Consider the following 14,454-nt stretch of genomic DNA (forward strand, 5'->3'; position numbering starts at 1 on the left):
GAACAGGAAACCTACAGATACAAAAGGGCGGCACCTCTCCCCATGCATCAGTTGGTTTCCTGTTCCTGAAGGGACTGGATGCCTATAGAAACTACAGGAGTCCAGGCCGGCCGGACCGATTCTGGTGGCGAGAGGGTCTCCCACTTCGGCCGGTGCGGGTACCTGAAGTAGTCACGGTGGCCCTGGCAGGGCGGCACGGCGGTGACTAGGCAGCGAGGAGCGGTCGCCAGGGGGTGTCCGGTCTCCGGGGCCAGCGTCTGGTAAGTCGCCCTTCCCGTGGGCTGTGGGTCTCTCTGGAGCAGGGGGGAGCGCGGCGGCATCTGGGGGGCGCCGATCGGATCGTAGCTGGCCGGCCTCGGCGTTCCACGAGAGCTGCAGCGCTGACAGGAAGCGCTGTAAGCTGCGGTGACGTCGGGGGGCGGAGCCGGCGACGTCTTCCGGATCGGTGAGCTCCTGCGCATGCGCGGGGGCTCCAAGATGGCGGCGCCCACCGGAGATCATGCCGCAATCCCTCCGGAGCGACGATTGATTCCCCACAGCTGCGGGGGGGCGGGAAAATTAAACAAGCAAGCTGGGCAAGGTGCGCTGACCGAAGGAGGGGCCTTATAAGGCGGCTCCAGCAGCATGTTCCCGGGTTCTGGCTCCAATTTACTGAAAATGGATTCAGATCAGGATCAGCAGGTTGTGCTGCTGGAACAAGCATCCCAGAAACCCAAGGAGAAGGAACATGAAAAAAGGAGCGATGGTTCGGGCCGCAGAAGCTCCTCCAGACAGGGGTCTGGAGGGTCAGTCAAAAAGGATCCCCCTCGTGCTTCGGTATTTCTGGGTGTGAGCAGCCACTGGTAAGTGATCTTCGAGAAAGTTCACTTAGTGACTAGTCTCCCCTCATGTGTTTTATGCAGGGAAGGAAAAACGTCAGTAAGGCGAAGCATAGGGAATGTGCCATCTGCAGGGTTCCCTTGCCTGACTCACACCCTAAAAAACTATGTGACCCCTGTATCCAGCAGACGGTGAGGTTCTGGAAGGAGGGGAGGGGGTATAGCATGTAGATCTTACACTCTAGTCTACCTTACTTATCCCCGTAGGTAGCCGAAGAATCCTCCTCTATTACGGCCAGTCTCAAGGAGATGATTAGAATGGAGGTTAAAGAGTCCTTTAAAAACCTTTCACAGTCAGGAGGTTCTAGGCAGAGAACTGAGTGGGCATCTGATTCGTCTGTGGAAAAGGACAAGTCCGAAGAATCAGACAATTCAGCAGCATCATCCTCCTCTTCGGAAGAAGACGCTGCTCGGTTTTGCCTACCCCTAGAAAGGATAGACAAATTGGTAAAGGCGGTCAGAGGCACAATGGGTATATCGGAACCCAAGCCTCAACTATCCAAAGAACAAATGATGTTCAGTGGATTGGAGCAAAAGAAGCGCCGAGTGTTTCCTTTAAATGAGAAAATACAAGATCTTATTAATAGGGAGTGGAGGAAACCTGAGAGAAAAGGCTCCTTACCACCTGCGCAAAAACGCCGATACCCTTTTGATGACCCAGCAGTAGGTAACTGGGAGAAAGCACCCAAGCTGGATGCAGCAATTGCCAAGGTAGCTAAACGATCTTCTCTCCCATTTGAAGATATGGGAACACTTAAAGACCCCCTGGATAGGAAAATGGATACCTTCCTGAAGGGAACCTGGGAGATGGCAGCTGGCTCCTTAAGACCTGCGGTAGCTTCAACCTGCACGGCAAGGTCAATGATGGTCTGGCTGGACCAGTTGGAGACCCAATTAAAACAAGGGGCCTCTAGAGAGTCCATTCTCTCAGCATTACCTGTAATCCAGGAGGGGGCGGCTTTTTTATCAGACGCCTCAATTGACTCCGTAAAGTTGGCAGCTAGAGCAGCAGGACTTTCTAATGCTGCAAGGAGAGCCCTATGGCTGAAATGCTGGCCGGGGGATATGCAGGCAAAAGCGAAGCTCTGCGCTATCCCTTGTAAAGGCGAATATTTATTTGGGCCTACCCTGGATGAACTCCTGGAGAAAGCAGGAGATGATAAGAAAAAGTTTCCCAACCTGTTCAATCCATACCGTCGTCCCTTCAACAAAAGAAGGTTCAACCGGGGAGGAAAGCGAGCCTTTTCACCAGGGAGAGATCGTCCCAGATGGGAGGATAGGCGAAAGCGAGGTACAGGTCTCATGTTTCGCCGTAACCAGACGGAAAATAAAAAACAAGACCAATGACTGGCAATTCCCGTGGGAGGGAGACTATTGCATTTCTCGGCAGAGTGGTCGAAAATCACAAACAGCGTTTGGATAAAAGACACTGTTTCCCATGGTCTCAAGCTGGAATTTGTTCATATTCCACAGGACAAATTTAGGTTAACACCCTGGCGCTCATCTCCCACTGAACAATTCGCCCTAGAAGAGGAAGTGAGGACTCTTTGTTCCAAAAATGTTTTGGTAGAAGTGCCGTATTCTCAGGCAGGGGAAGGGTTTTACTCTCCCCTGTTCCTAATCCAGAAGCCTGATAAATCTTACAGGACCATTATAAATCTTAAGGGTCTCAATAAGTTTTTGGTGAAACATACTTTCAAAATGGAGTCCATCAATTCGGCAATAAAAATGCTTTTCAACAACTGTTTCATGGTAGTAGTGGATTTGATAGATGCCTACTATCATGTACCCATTCATGCTGATTTCCAACGATACCTGAGGGTAGCGATACTAATGGGGGGTAGGATTCGACATTTTCAATTCAGAGCGCTCCCCTTTGGGATCACCTCGGCACCTAGGGTGTTTACTAAAATAATTGCGGAAGTTATGGCGCATTTAAGAGAGTCAAATATCCTTATAGTCCCCTACTTAGACGATTTCCTCATTGTAGGTAACTCGGTAGATCATTCTGTCACAATGGGAGATTGCTAAAACCAAACTAGAACGGTTGGGTTGGATCATAAACTTTGAAAAATCTAAATTACAGCCCCTAAATGTTCAAAAATTCCTGGGGTTAATGTTGAATTCAGTGACACAGCAGTGTCTCCTCCCTATAGAGAAAATGGACCAAATTCAGAGTTTTGTATTAAGAGCAATCAATACACCTTCCATGACACTTAGACAAGCAATGTCTCTACTTGGGTCACTCACATCTTGCATCCCAGCAGTTAAGTGGGCTCAGTTCCACACCAGGTCCCTACAAAATGAAGTCCTGTTCCATGACAGAGCCTTAGGAGGCGCATTGAATGGAAAATTGACATTGAGGCCGATAACATTGAATTCCCTTAGATGGTGGCTAGATAAACAAAATTTATCAGCAGGGGTTCCCTGGATGATAGATGTCACCCACGTGATAACCACGGATGCCAGCTCTTCAGGGTGGGGAGCCTATATGGGGGACATGGTGGTCCAGGGACAGTGGGAACCCTTCACAACATTTTCATCAAATCAAAGAGAGTTGTTGGCGGTTGAACTGGCTGTTAAAAAATTCCTCGTATATCTGCAGGGCCAGCACGTCAGAATTCTGTCGGACAACAGAGTGGCGGTCGCTTACATAAACCGGCAAGGGGGAACTCGTTCCGAAACTTTAATGCAGATCACGGATCGGTTGTTCCAGGTGGCAGAGCTCAATTTTCTATCTTTGACAGCTCTTCACATCAAAGGAAAAGAAAATGTGGCAGCAGATTTCCTCAGCCGAAATGTGTTAAAACAGGGAGAGTGGTCTCTCAACGAGGACATTTTCAATCTTGTCGTCCGCAGATGGGGTCAACCAGTGGTGGATCTATTCGCCACCAGAAACAACAGAAAAGTAAAACTTTTTTGCTCCCTAAATCCCAGGGAGAATCCCCTGGCGGTAGACGCGTTTCTCATAAAATGGGATTTTCCACTAGCCTATGCTTTCCCACCACTGAACCTGATACCTCTAGTGGTGAGGAAAATCAGGGAGGATCGAGCGAAAGTCATCCTTGTCGCCCCCTTTTGGCCCAGAAGAACCTGGTTTGCCTGGCTCAAGACAATGTCTGTAGCGGTCCCCTGGGTACTGCCAGAGATCCCGAACTTGCTTTCGCAGGGACCGATCTCCCATCCACAAGTGACGGGGCTCCATTTGACGGCATGGTGTTTGAACGGTCACTATTAGTGGGGAAAGGCTTCTCTCCAAACTTGGTGGAGACGCTCCTAAAGAGTAGAAAGCAAATAACTACGAAAATCTACTCTAGGACTTGGAGAAAGTTCTTGTCTTGTTCAAAGTTTAATATCCAAGACGGGGTGCCAGTACAACAAATCCTAGAGTTCCTACAGAAGGGGTTCGAGTTGAAACTCTCTCCTAGTACCCTTAGGGTACAGGTCTCAGCTTTAGGTGCCCTGTTTTCCTGTAATATAGCGAATAACTACTGGATAGCGAGGTTTATGAAGGCAGTTAGTAGATCTACACCACTGCATAAAGACAGAACAGTTCCATGGGATTTAAATTTAGTTCTGTCCTCTCTAACTAAACCCCCCTTTGAACCTCTGCAGGAGGCCTCGATCAAAATGTTGACACTTAAGACAGCCTTCCTGATCGCCATAACCTCAGCTCGCAGGATAGGGGATATACAGGCACTTTCCAGAGCTCCTCCATACACTGAAATCTTGTCAGACAGAGTAGTCCTTAGACCAGACCCAGCATATCTGCCAAAGGTGGCGACACGGTTCCATAGATCACAGGACATAGTTTTGCCGTCCTTTATTCCTAATCCCTCTAATCCTAAAGAGCAGGAGCTTCATACGTTAGACGTCAGGAGATCTCTTCTTCAGTATATTTCAGCTACTGATAATTGGAAGAAGGATGGGGCACTGCTTCTTTCCTTCCAAGGTCCAAAGAAAGGATTTAGAGTATCGAAATATTTACTGGCTAATGGATTAGGGAAACTATCTCTCTAGCTTATACAGCAGGTGGGGGGCCAGCTCCGCAGAACCTAAAGGCACATTCCACCCGGGCCATGGCGTCATCCTGGGCAGAAAGATCTGGAGTGTCAGTGGAGCAGATATGTAAGGCGGCCACATGGTCATCCCCTTCCACTTTCTTTAAACACTATCTGTTGGATTTGGGGTCCTCCTCTGATCTTTCCTTTGGGTTAAGGGTGCTACAATCTATAGTCCCTCCCTAAGGTAGCTTACATCTCTGTAAATCTCTCGTGTGCTGTCATGGGAGTCCGAATAAAGCATTAAGCTACTTACTGGTAGCGGCATTTTTCGGAGGCCCATGACAGCACCCTTAGTTCCCTCCCTATTCACGTGGGGGTAGCACTTCCTGATATGTATATAGCGTAATATGTAAATCTCACGTATGGTGTCTTATTACAATAATGGGTTATTTTGTTTCAAATGTATATAATGTATATATTGTATATTTGTGTACCACTAACCGCGGCAGTCCTCTCAGGCTCTGAAATACAACTGATGCATGGGGAGAGGTGCCGCCCTTTTGTATCTGTAGGTTTCCTGTTCCTTAAGGGCGGATCCCCTCTCTCGTGTGCTGTCATGGGCCTCCGAAAAATGCCGCTACCAGTAAGTAGCTTAATGCTTTTTATATAGCGCTAACATTCCACAGCGCTTTACAGGTTGCACACATTATCGTCGCTGTCCCCGTTGAGGCTCACAATCTAAATTCCCTATCCGTATGTCTTTGGAATGTGGGAGGAAACTGGAGTGCCCAGAGGAAACCCACACAAACTCTTTGCAGATGTTGTCCTTGGTGGGGCTTGAACCCAGGACTCCAGCGCTGCAAGGCTGCTGTGCTAACCACTGTGCCACCGTGCTTCCCTGTGTGATTCCTGTATAGGACAAGTCCTCCGTGAGGAAACCCCAAACTTCGCCTCTGAATTATGATCCGTAATAAAATCAGAGGTTGAGACTGTGTTTAAATCCCTTAAAGGTGAAAGGGTTAAAGAGAGAACACCTATACCCTATTCCCACTCCGATTCCTCTAGTTCTGACATAGGCGACTCAGATAGATGGGATTCCTCCTCCTCTTCCTTGGATAATGAGTGGAGGTTGCCACTGCTTTCCTCTAGATGAGGTCGACGCACTTGTGAAGGCAGTCAGATCAACCATGGGGGTCCTAGATCCCCATGCTGACAAATCAGTACAGGACATAATGTTCGGAGGATTAGGGCAGAAAAAAGCGCAGTCTTTCCGCTTAATGAAAACATCCAGGCCTTAATTAAAAGGGAATGGGAAAAGCCAGAAAGAAAAAAACTTGTCGGTACCTTCCCTTAAAAGGAAATATCTCTTCGAGGAAGAGGCTTCTACTTCATGGGATAAGGCCCCTAAACTTGACGTTGCAGTAGCAAAGGCCTCAAAAAAAATTTGCTTTGCCCTTTGAGGATATGGGAACCCTGAAGGATCCCCTTGACAAGAGCAGATACCTTCCTTAAAGGGGCCTGGGAATCTTCAGGTGGATGTTTGAGGCCAGCAATAGCAGCTGCATGCACTTCTAGATCCCTAATGATTTGGATTGATAATTTAGAAAAACAACTAAGGGATGGCGTATCGAGAAATAAAGTAATAGAATCTATTCCCATGATTAGAGGGCGGCAGACTTTCTGGCAGACTCATCAGGTGAGTCGGTCAAGCTCACTTCCAAATCAGCAGCTCTGTCAAATGCAGCTCGTAGGACTTTATGGTTAAAAAGCTGACCAGGTGACCTACAAACTAAGCAGAAACTTTGCTCAATCGCATGTGAAGGTAATTTTTTGTTTGGGGAGACCCTGGATGATATCCTGCAAAAAGCAGGAGACAAGAAAAAAGGGTTCCCTATCCTAGCCACACAATTTGTTAAACGGCCCTTTCGGAATATAACATTTTTCAGGAGACACCCCCCAAGGGAGCAGAACAGATGGGATGATGGGAAAAGGAGGGTTCCTTTTCGGTAATTCCTCAAGAGATAAAAAGACCTCTAAAGGTACCGTCACATTTAGCGACGCTGCAGCGATATAGACAACGATGCCGATCGCTGCAGCGTCACTGTTTAGGTTGTTGTGTGGTCGCTGGAGAGCTGTCACACAGACAGCTTTCCAGCGACCAACGATGCCGAAGTCCCCGGGTAACCAGGGTAAACATCGGGTTAGTAAGCGCAGCGCCGCGCTTAGTAACCCGATGTTTGCCCTGGTTACCATTGTAAAAGTTAAAAAACAAACAAACAGTACATACTTACATTCCGGTGTCTGTCACGTCCCCCGGCGTCAGCTTCCCTGCGCTGTCAGCGCCGGCTGGCCGTAAAGCAGAGCACAGCGGTGACGTCACCGCTGTGCTCTGCTTTACGGCCGGCCGGCGCTGACAGTCAGTGCGGGAAGCTGACGCCGGGGGACGTGACAGACACCGGAATGTGAGTAGGTACTTTTTTTTTTTTTTTTACTTTTACAATGGTAACAAGGGTAAACATCGGGTTACTAAGCGCGGCCCTGCGCTTAGTAACCCGATATTTACCGTGGTTACCAGTGAACACATCGCTGCATCGGCGTCACACGCCGATCCAGCGATGACAGCGGGTGATCAGCGACCAAAAAAAAGGTCCTGATCATTCCCAGCGACCAACGATCTCCCAGCAGGGGCCTGATCGTTGGTCGCTGTCACGCATAACGATTTCGTTAACGATATCGTTGCTACGTCACAAAAAGCAACGATATCGTTAACAAAATCGTTGTGAAGGTACCTTAAGTGACACCTCCCCCAGGGTGGGAGGGAGATTATCTCAATTCCTCCCGGTATGGGGAAAAATCTCAACCAGTGTCTGGATATTGAATTTAATAAAATCGGGACTTCAAATAGACTTTACTTCCCTTCCTTACTCCGCTAAAATCCTCTCCTCAACAACAACATGCGTTAGAACAGGAGATTATGAAGCTCATAAACAAAGCCGTCATCCAGGAAGTCCCCACGGGAAAAAGGAACAGGTTTTTATTCCCCGTTATTCCTAGTTCAAAAGCGGATGGATCCTTCCACACGATAATAAACTTGAGGAAGCTAAACAGTTATGTAAAGAACCAAAGCATCAAAATGGAATCCATAAAATCAACAATCAAAAACCTGTTTCCGGACTGTTTTATGATAGTGTTGGATCTCAGCGACGCATATTATCACGTCTCAATCCACAAGAACTCCCAGAAATACTTCAGACTAGCGGTAGTCATGGGAGGGGAAGTAAGGGAATACTAATACAAAGCTCTTCCCTTTGGCATATCGGTGGCACCCTGCATATTTACCAAACTGATAGCAGAAATGATGGCCCACCTAAGAGAGAAAGACATTTTGATAGTTCCATACTTGGACGACTTTCTGATTGTGAGCAACTCAGCCTAACACTGTCGCCAAAAATGCAACAGAGTGATAGAAACCCTAACAAAGTTAGGCTGGCTTCTAAATATTCAAAAATCAAAACTAGAACCAACCAGGGTTCAAGAGTTTTTGGGCCTAACCTTGGACTCAATAACACAGGAATGTTGTCTTCCAGACAAGAAAAAACAAAAGATATTAAATCTTGTCTCAAAAGCTTACTCAAACACTCATATGACCTTAAGAAGCGCAATGTCATTATTAGGGTCCCTTTCTGCCTGCCTCCCAGCAGTCCAGTGGGCACAACTCCACACGAGAAATCTCCAGTGGGACATTCTGAGAAATCAGAATACACTAAGGGGACGTCTAGAAGACCGCATCACTCTAAATTCAGCCACTATTCATTCCCTAATTTGGTGGTTGGATCCAAACAACCTGTCAAAAGGGGTCCCTTGGGTAATAGAAGTATCTAGAATAGTTACCACATATGCGAGTTTCACGGGGTGGGGAGCTCACCTGGGCAACAGTGTCAGGGAGTTTGGAGAGGTCAGGAATACAAGGCTTCTTCAAACTAAAAAGAACTCTAGGCGGTGGGCTGCGCTCTATTATCCTTCCTTCATAATCTACAGGGGCATCATGTCCAGGTGTTTTCGGACAATCAGGAAGTGATGGCCTACCTGAATCACCAGGGGGGGGACCAGATCTCACGCCCTAATGAAGGCCACTTCGGAAATCTTCAGTTTAGCAGAGAACAACTTCCTATCCCTTTCTGCACTATATATAAGAGGAGTAGAAAATCGGAAGGCAGACTTCTGAAGCTGTACCAATTTAAAACAGGGGGAATGGACTCTAAATCAAAGCATCTTCAATCAGATCACAAAAACTTTGGGGGGTCCCTTTAATAGACCTCTTTGCCAATGTACAGAACAGGAAAGTAAAAGAATTTTGTTCTCTAGACCCCAGGGGAGCCCCTTAGGCACTGGATGCATTCACGATTCCCTGGAATCGGGGTCTCGCATATGCCTTTCCCTCTCCTATACTTATCCTGGCAGTTCTGCAGAAGATCAGACAGGACAGGGCGAGACTCATTCTAATAGCCCCCTTCTGGCCCAAAAGGACTTGGTTTTCCTGGCTGAGGATGCGATCGGTCACAGATACCTGGGTTCTTCCTGATCTCCCGGACCTCCTATCACAGGGATCGGTGCTCCACCCTCAGTTGCAGTCTCCACTTGACAGCGTGGAACTTGAGAGGTCACTACTAAAAGGAAGGGGCTTTTCGGATAAATTAGTTTCCACATTATTAAAAAGCAGGAAAACTATAACCACTAAAATATATGGCAAAACTTGGAAAAAGTTTCTGTCCACCTCTGCGGTGAAATTACAAGATGGGGTCCTCTCGGTAAGCACCCTGAAAGTGCAAATGGCGGCCTTGGGGGCATTATACAGTGAAAACATAGCTGCTGATCCATGGGTAACACGTTTTATCAAAGCTGCTATAAGATCGAAACCCATAAACATAAAAAGACTACCAACTTGGGACTTAAACCTAGTCTTGTTAGCTCTAACAGAACCCCCTATAGATTCAATACCCCGTAAAACCTTATCACTTAAAACGGCCCTTCTATCAGCCTTAACATCTGCCCTGGATGATGGGGTTATCCTGAGAACAGACCCTGCCTATATACCCAAGGTTGCGTCCAAATTTCACAGGTCCCAGGAGATAGTCCTTCCTTCCTTCTGCCCAGACCCTAAAAATAAGAGGAAAAATTCCACACATTAGATGTGAGAAGGTGTCTAGCTCAATACTTAGAATCCACCCAGCGGCATAGGAAGGAAGGGTCTGTCTGTTTCCAGGGACCCAGAAAAGGACTCAAAGCCTCCAAGGGCACTATAGCACGCTGGATAACAGATGCGATAGCCTTGGCGTACTCGTCCACAGGAAACGCAGTTCCCGAGGGGCTGAAAGCGCACTCTACAAGAGCTATGTCGACCTCCTGGGCCGAAAGGTCGGAGGTATCAATAGACCAAATCTGTAAGGCGGCCACCTGGTCATCACCTTCAAACTTTTTTAGACACTACCACTTAGACCTAGCCTCTTCATCTGACAACCTTCGGAAGAAGGGTCTTGCAGGCTGTGGTTCCTCCCTATGCAATAATCTCTGCAATTCTCTCTGGTAGTGCTGTCATGGGCGACTGAGAAAAGCATAGTTACTTACCGATGACGGTATTTCTCAGTCCATGACAGCACCTTCTTATTCCCCCCCCCCCCCCCTCATCACGTGTGCGGTGAGCACTTTTTATTTAAACTAAGTGTGTTTTCCTAATATAGACACTGTATACGTGTTCAGAAATATGTAAAGTGTATATTTTTCTTGTCACTAACCTGGAGGACCTCCGATGCTCTGTAAACCAAACTGATGCGGGAGAGAGGTACTGCCCTTTTTTATCCTGTAGGTTTCCTGTCCCTGAAGGGCGGATCCCCTCTGGTAGTGCTGTCATGGGCTCTGAGAAATACCGTTATCAGTAAGTAACTATGCTTTTCAACGTCTTGACGGATCCTGTGCAGATTTGGAAGACTGAAGTGTGAAAGAAGCCTTAGTATGTTGTCAAAGCTGCAGCAATTTCTGATCGTGGGCATGTACCCTTAGGGTTTCACTCTGATAAAAGTGAGGAAGTGTCTGAACCTGTTGCAGATTTAAGATAAACTAGACATGATTGCAATTTTATTTTTGTTTACTACCCTCAAGGTAAATGGTGACCACTTATCCTTAATATTTGTACAGCAACACCCCATACGGCATGGTTTACATCTTGGCAACGTTGGTACCCTAAAATGTTTCATGTACAATATTCATGTGTTCACGCGAATGAGTGTGCGCACAATTTCCCAATGGACTATTTTATCTGGCTCTGCGCATGTTGGCTATTGATGGCTCTACCATTGATGGTGAAGTCTTAAAATAAACTAAAGCCATGGTATGTCTGTGCTGTGAAGGTGTCAATGGGCTGCACATTGTTTTGCCATCTATTGCAACAATCAAATTAAATGGTAGATGCTTAATTTGAAGACGTAATCAAATTTTGTCTGGCTGTGATCACCATTGCAGGGCCTCTGGAGCAGCATAATAATAATAATAATCTTTGTTTTTATATAGCGCTAACATATTCCGCTGCGCTTTACAGTTTTTTGCACATTATCAGTTTATATGTGGATATTAATAAGCCAGCGTGTAGTAAGCTCCAATTTAATGGCCATAAAAGAGAATTTGGAGTTCCAATCACACATATGAAAGTCAAAATATTAAATTTAGGGTGGTGCTGTTTTACCTTGACTATTGTTCCCTTTGTCAATGATGTATTTTCTTTTAAGCTAGACACACACACACGCACACACACACACACACACACACACACACACACACACACACCAACCTGACTGCGTATAGCTTTTTTTTTCTCTCTCTCCCCCACACCCTCGCCCCCCCCTTTACCCCAAAATTATTTTGCATGTTAATGGCCAGGCTAATTTTTGGTATGACTTGTGTTTATTTGTGAAAAAAAAAATGGAAATTTGGCAAAAGTTTTGAAAATAACTTAATTTTTCCAACTTTGAACTCTCATATCCTTAAATCAGAGATGTCACCCAAAATAGTTAATACGTAATTTCCCACATGTCTACATCAGCTCAATTTTGGAACCAAAACTTTTTTGTTAGGAAGTTAAGGGTTAAGCTTCACCAGTCTTTTCTTTTTTTGTGACCACCTCACATTTGAAGTCACTTTGTGGGGTCCATATAATTGAAACCCAAAAGTGACACATTCTAAAAACTGCACACCTCAATGTGCTCAAAACCACATTCAAGAAGTTTAACTCCTCAGGTGCTGCATAGGATTTTTTGGAATGTGGATAAAACTAACACTTTTTTTTCACAAATATTTTACTTAAGATTTTTTTTTTTTTATCTTGACAAGGTTAAAAAGAAAAAATAAATCCCAAATTTGTGGTGTAATTTCTCCCACATATGTGGGAGAAAACGACTGTTTAGTCACACGGAAGGAAGGAGCATCATTTCTTTTTAAATGTAAAACTTCCTGGAATAGTTAGCAGACGTCATGCCACATTTGCAGAGCCCCTGATGTGCCTAAACTGTGAAAATCCCCACAAGTCACCCCATTTTAGAAACTAGACCCGTTAAGGAATGTTTTTAATGTGTGGTATGCCCCTTGAACCCCCTGGTACTTCACAGAAGTTTATAATGTTGAGCCATGAAAATAATCACATTTTCCCCACAAAAATGTATTTTTAACCCTAAATCTTGCATTTTCAGAAGGGTAACAGGAGAAATTGCACCATACAATTTGTTGTGCAATTTCTCCTGATGCCCCATATGTGGGGGAATACTACTTTTGAGATACAATGCAAAGCTCAGAAGGGAAGAGCCACCATATTGGAATTTGCTCTATTTCTTTTGCAGTGTTATGGAGCCATTTCGCTATTCCAGAACTCTTGTACTACCAATAACCTGGTTCCCTCTATATTTCCATTAACACATGACTAGTGTTGAGTGATACCGTCCGATACTTGAAAGTATCGGTATCGGATAGTATCGGCCGATACCCGAAAAATATCGGATATCGCCGATACCGATATCCGATACCAATACAAGTCAATGGGACATCAAGTATCGGAATGTATCCTCATGGATCCCAGGGTCTGAAGGAGAGGAAACTCTCCTTCAGGCCCTGGGATCCATATTAAAGTGTAAAATAAAGAATTAAAATAAAAAATATTGTTATATTCACCTCTCCGGCGGCCCCTGGACATCAGCGGGAGGATCCGGCGTCCGGCACGGCTTCTTTCTTCAAAATGCGCGCCTTCAGGACCTGTGGAATGACGTCCCGGCTTCTGATTGGTCGCGTGCCGCCCATGTGACCGCCACGCGACCAATCAGAAGCCGCGACGTCATTCCTCAGGTCCTAAAAGGCGCTCATTCTAGGACTTTAGCTGAGGAATGACGTCGCGGCTTCTGATTGGTCGCGTGGCGGTCACATGGGCGGCACGCGACCAATCAGAAGCCGGGACGTCATACCACAGGTCCTGAAGGCGCGCATTTTGAAGAAAGAAGCCGTGCCGGACGCCGGATCCTCCCGCTGATGTCCAGGGGCCGCCGGAGAGGTGAATATAACAATATTTTTTATTTTAATTCTTTATTTTACACTTCCGATACCGATACCCGATATCACAAAAATATCGGATCTCGGTATCGGAATTCCGATACCGCAAGTATCGGCCGATACCCGATACTTGCGGTATCGGAATGCTCAACACTACACATGACAGATCTGAATGAGGGCTTGCTTTTTTGTGGATTGAGTTGAAGCTTTTATTGGGAACATTTTACATAACTTTTGGGATCAGTTATCTAGTGCTCTACACTGAGCACTTACTTTGACACAATTCAGACGAAACCCCCGAGGGATCCATTCACTATCATGAGGCAGCAGAGTTACTTTGGCCTCTGTTCAGCGGTGTCCTTTTCAGAAGTGCACAGAACTGTGGCTGATGGCATTTTTATGCAATCCTAAAAAGATGAACACTGCCGGATCACGGCTCAGACTCCGTCCTCCTATCTGCTTCGTTATAGGGAATCTTCTGCAAGAGGCTCTGTCTGAATTGCGTGTTTCAGAGATTTACACGGAAAGCCCGATGCAGGATAAATGTGCACCAAGCCTTACTGCGATCTTTGGGAGGCAGAATGAAAAAATCAACCGCAGGTGAAGAATTGGATTTATTTATTTTTTTACACTGTTCCTCATGCGGTATAAGGCGCATGAAAACCCGATATAAATCTGGTATCACTGTAATCGCACTGATCTGAAGAATAGTCGTCTAATCACTTATACCGCACGATGAACGGCGTAAAAAATTTAAACCAATTCTTCATGTGCTTTGATTTTTTTTTTTTTTTCATTTTGCCTTGCAAAGATCGCAGTAATGCTCGGCACACATTTATCCTGTGTTCTATGCTGAGCGTTTACATTGGGATTTCTGTGTAAATCTCTGAAATATGTGATTCAGACAGAGCCCTCGACGGAAGATTCCCTATAATGAGGCACTATGGATGCCATACTACATGTGAGCCCCAGTGTGCCTAAACCACATT

This window comes from Ranitomeya imitator, chromosome 1 (genome assembly GCF_032444005.1).
Source record: "Ranitomeya imitator isolate aRanImi1 chromosome 1, aRanImi1.pri, whole genome shotgun sequence".
NCBI classification, from domain to species: domain Eukaryota; kingdom Metazoa; phylum Chordata; class Amphibia; order Anura; family Dendrobatidae; genus Ranitomeya; species Ranitomeya imitator.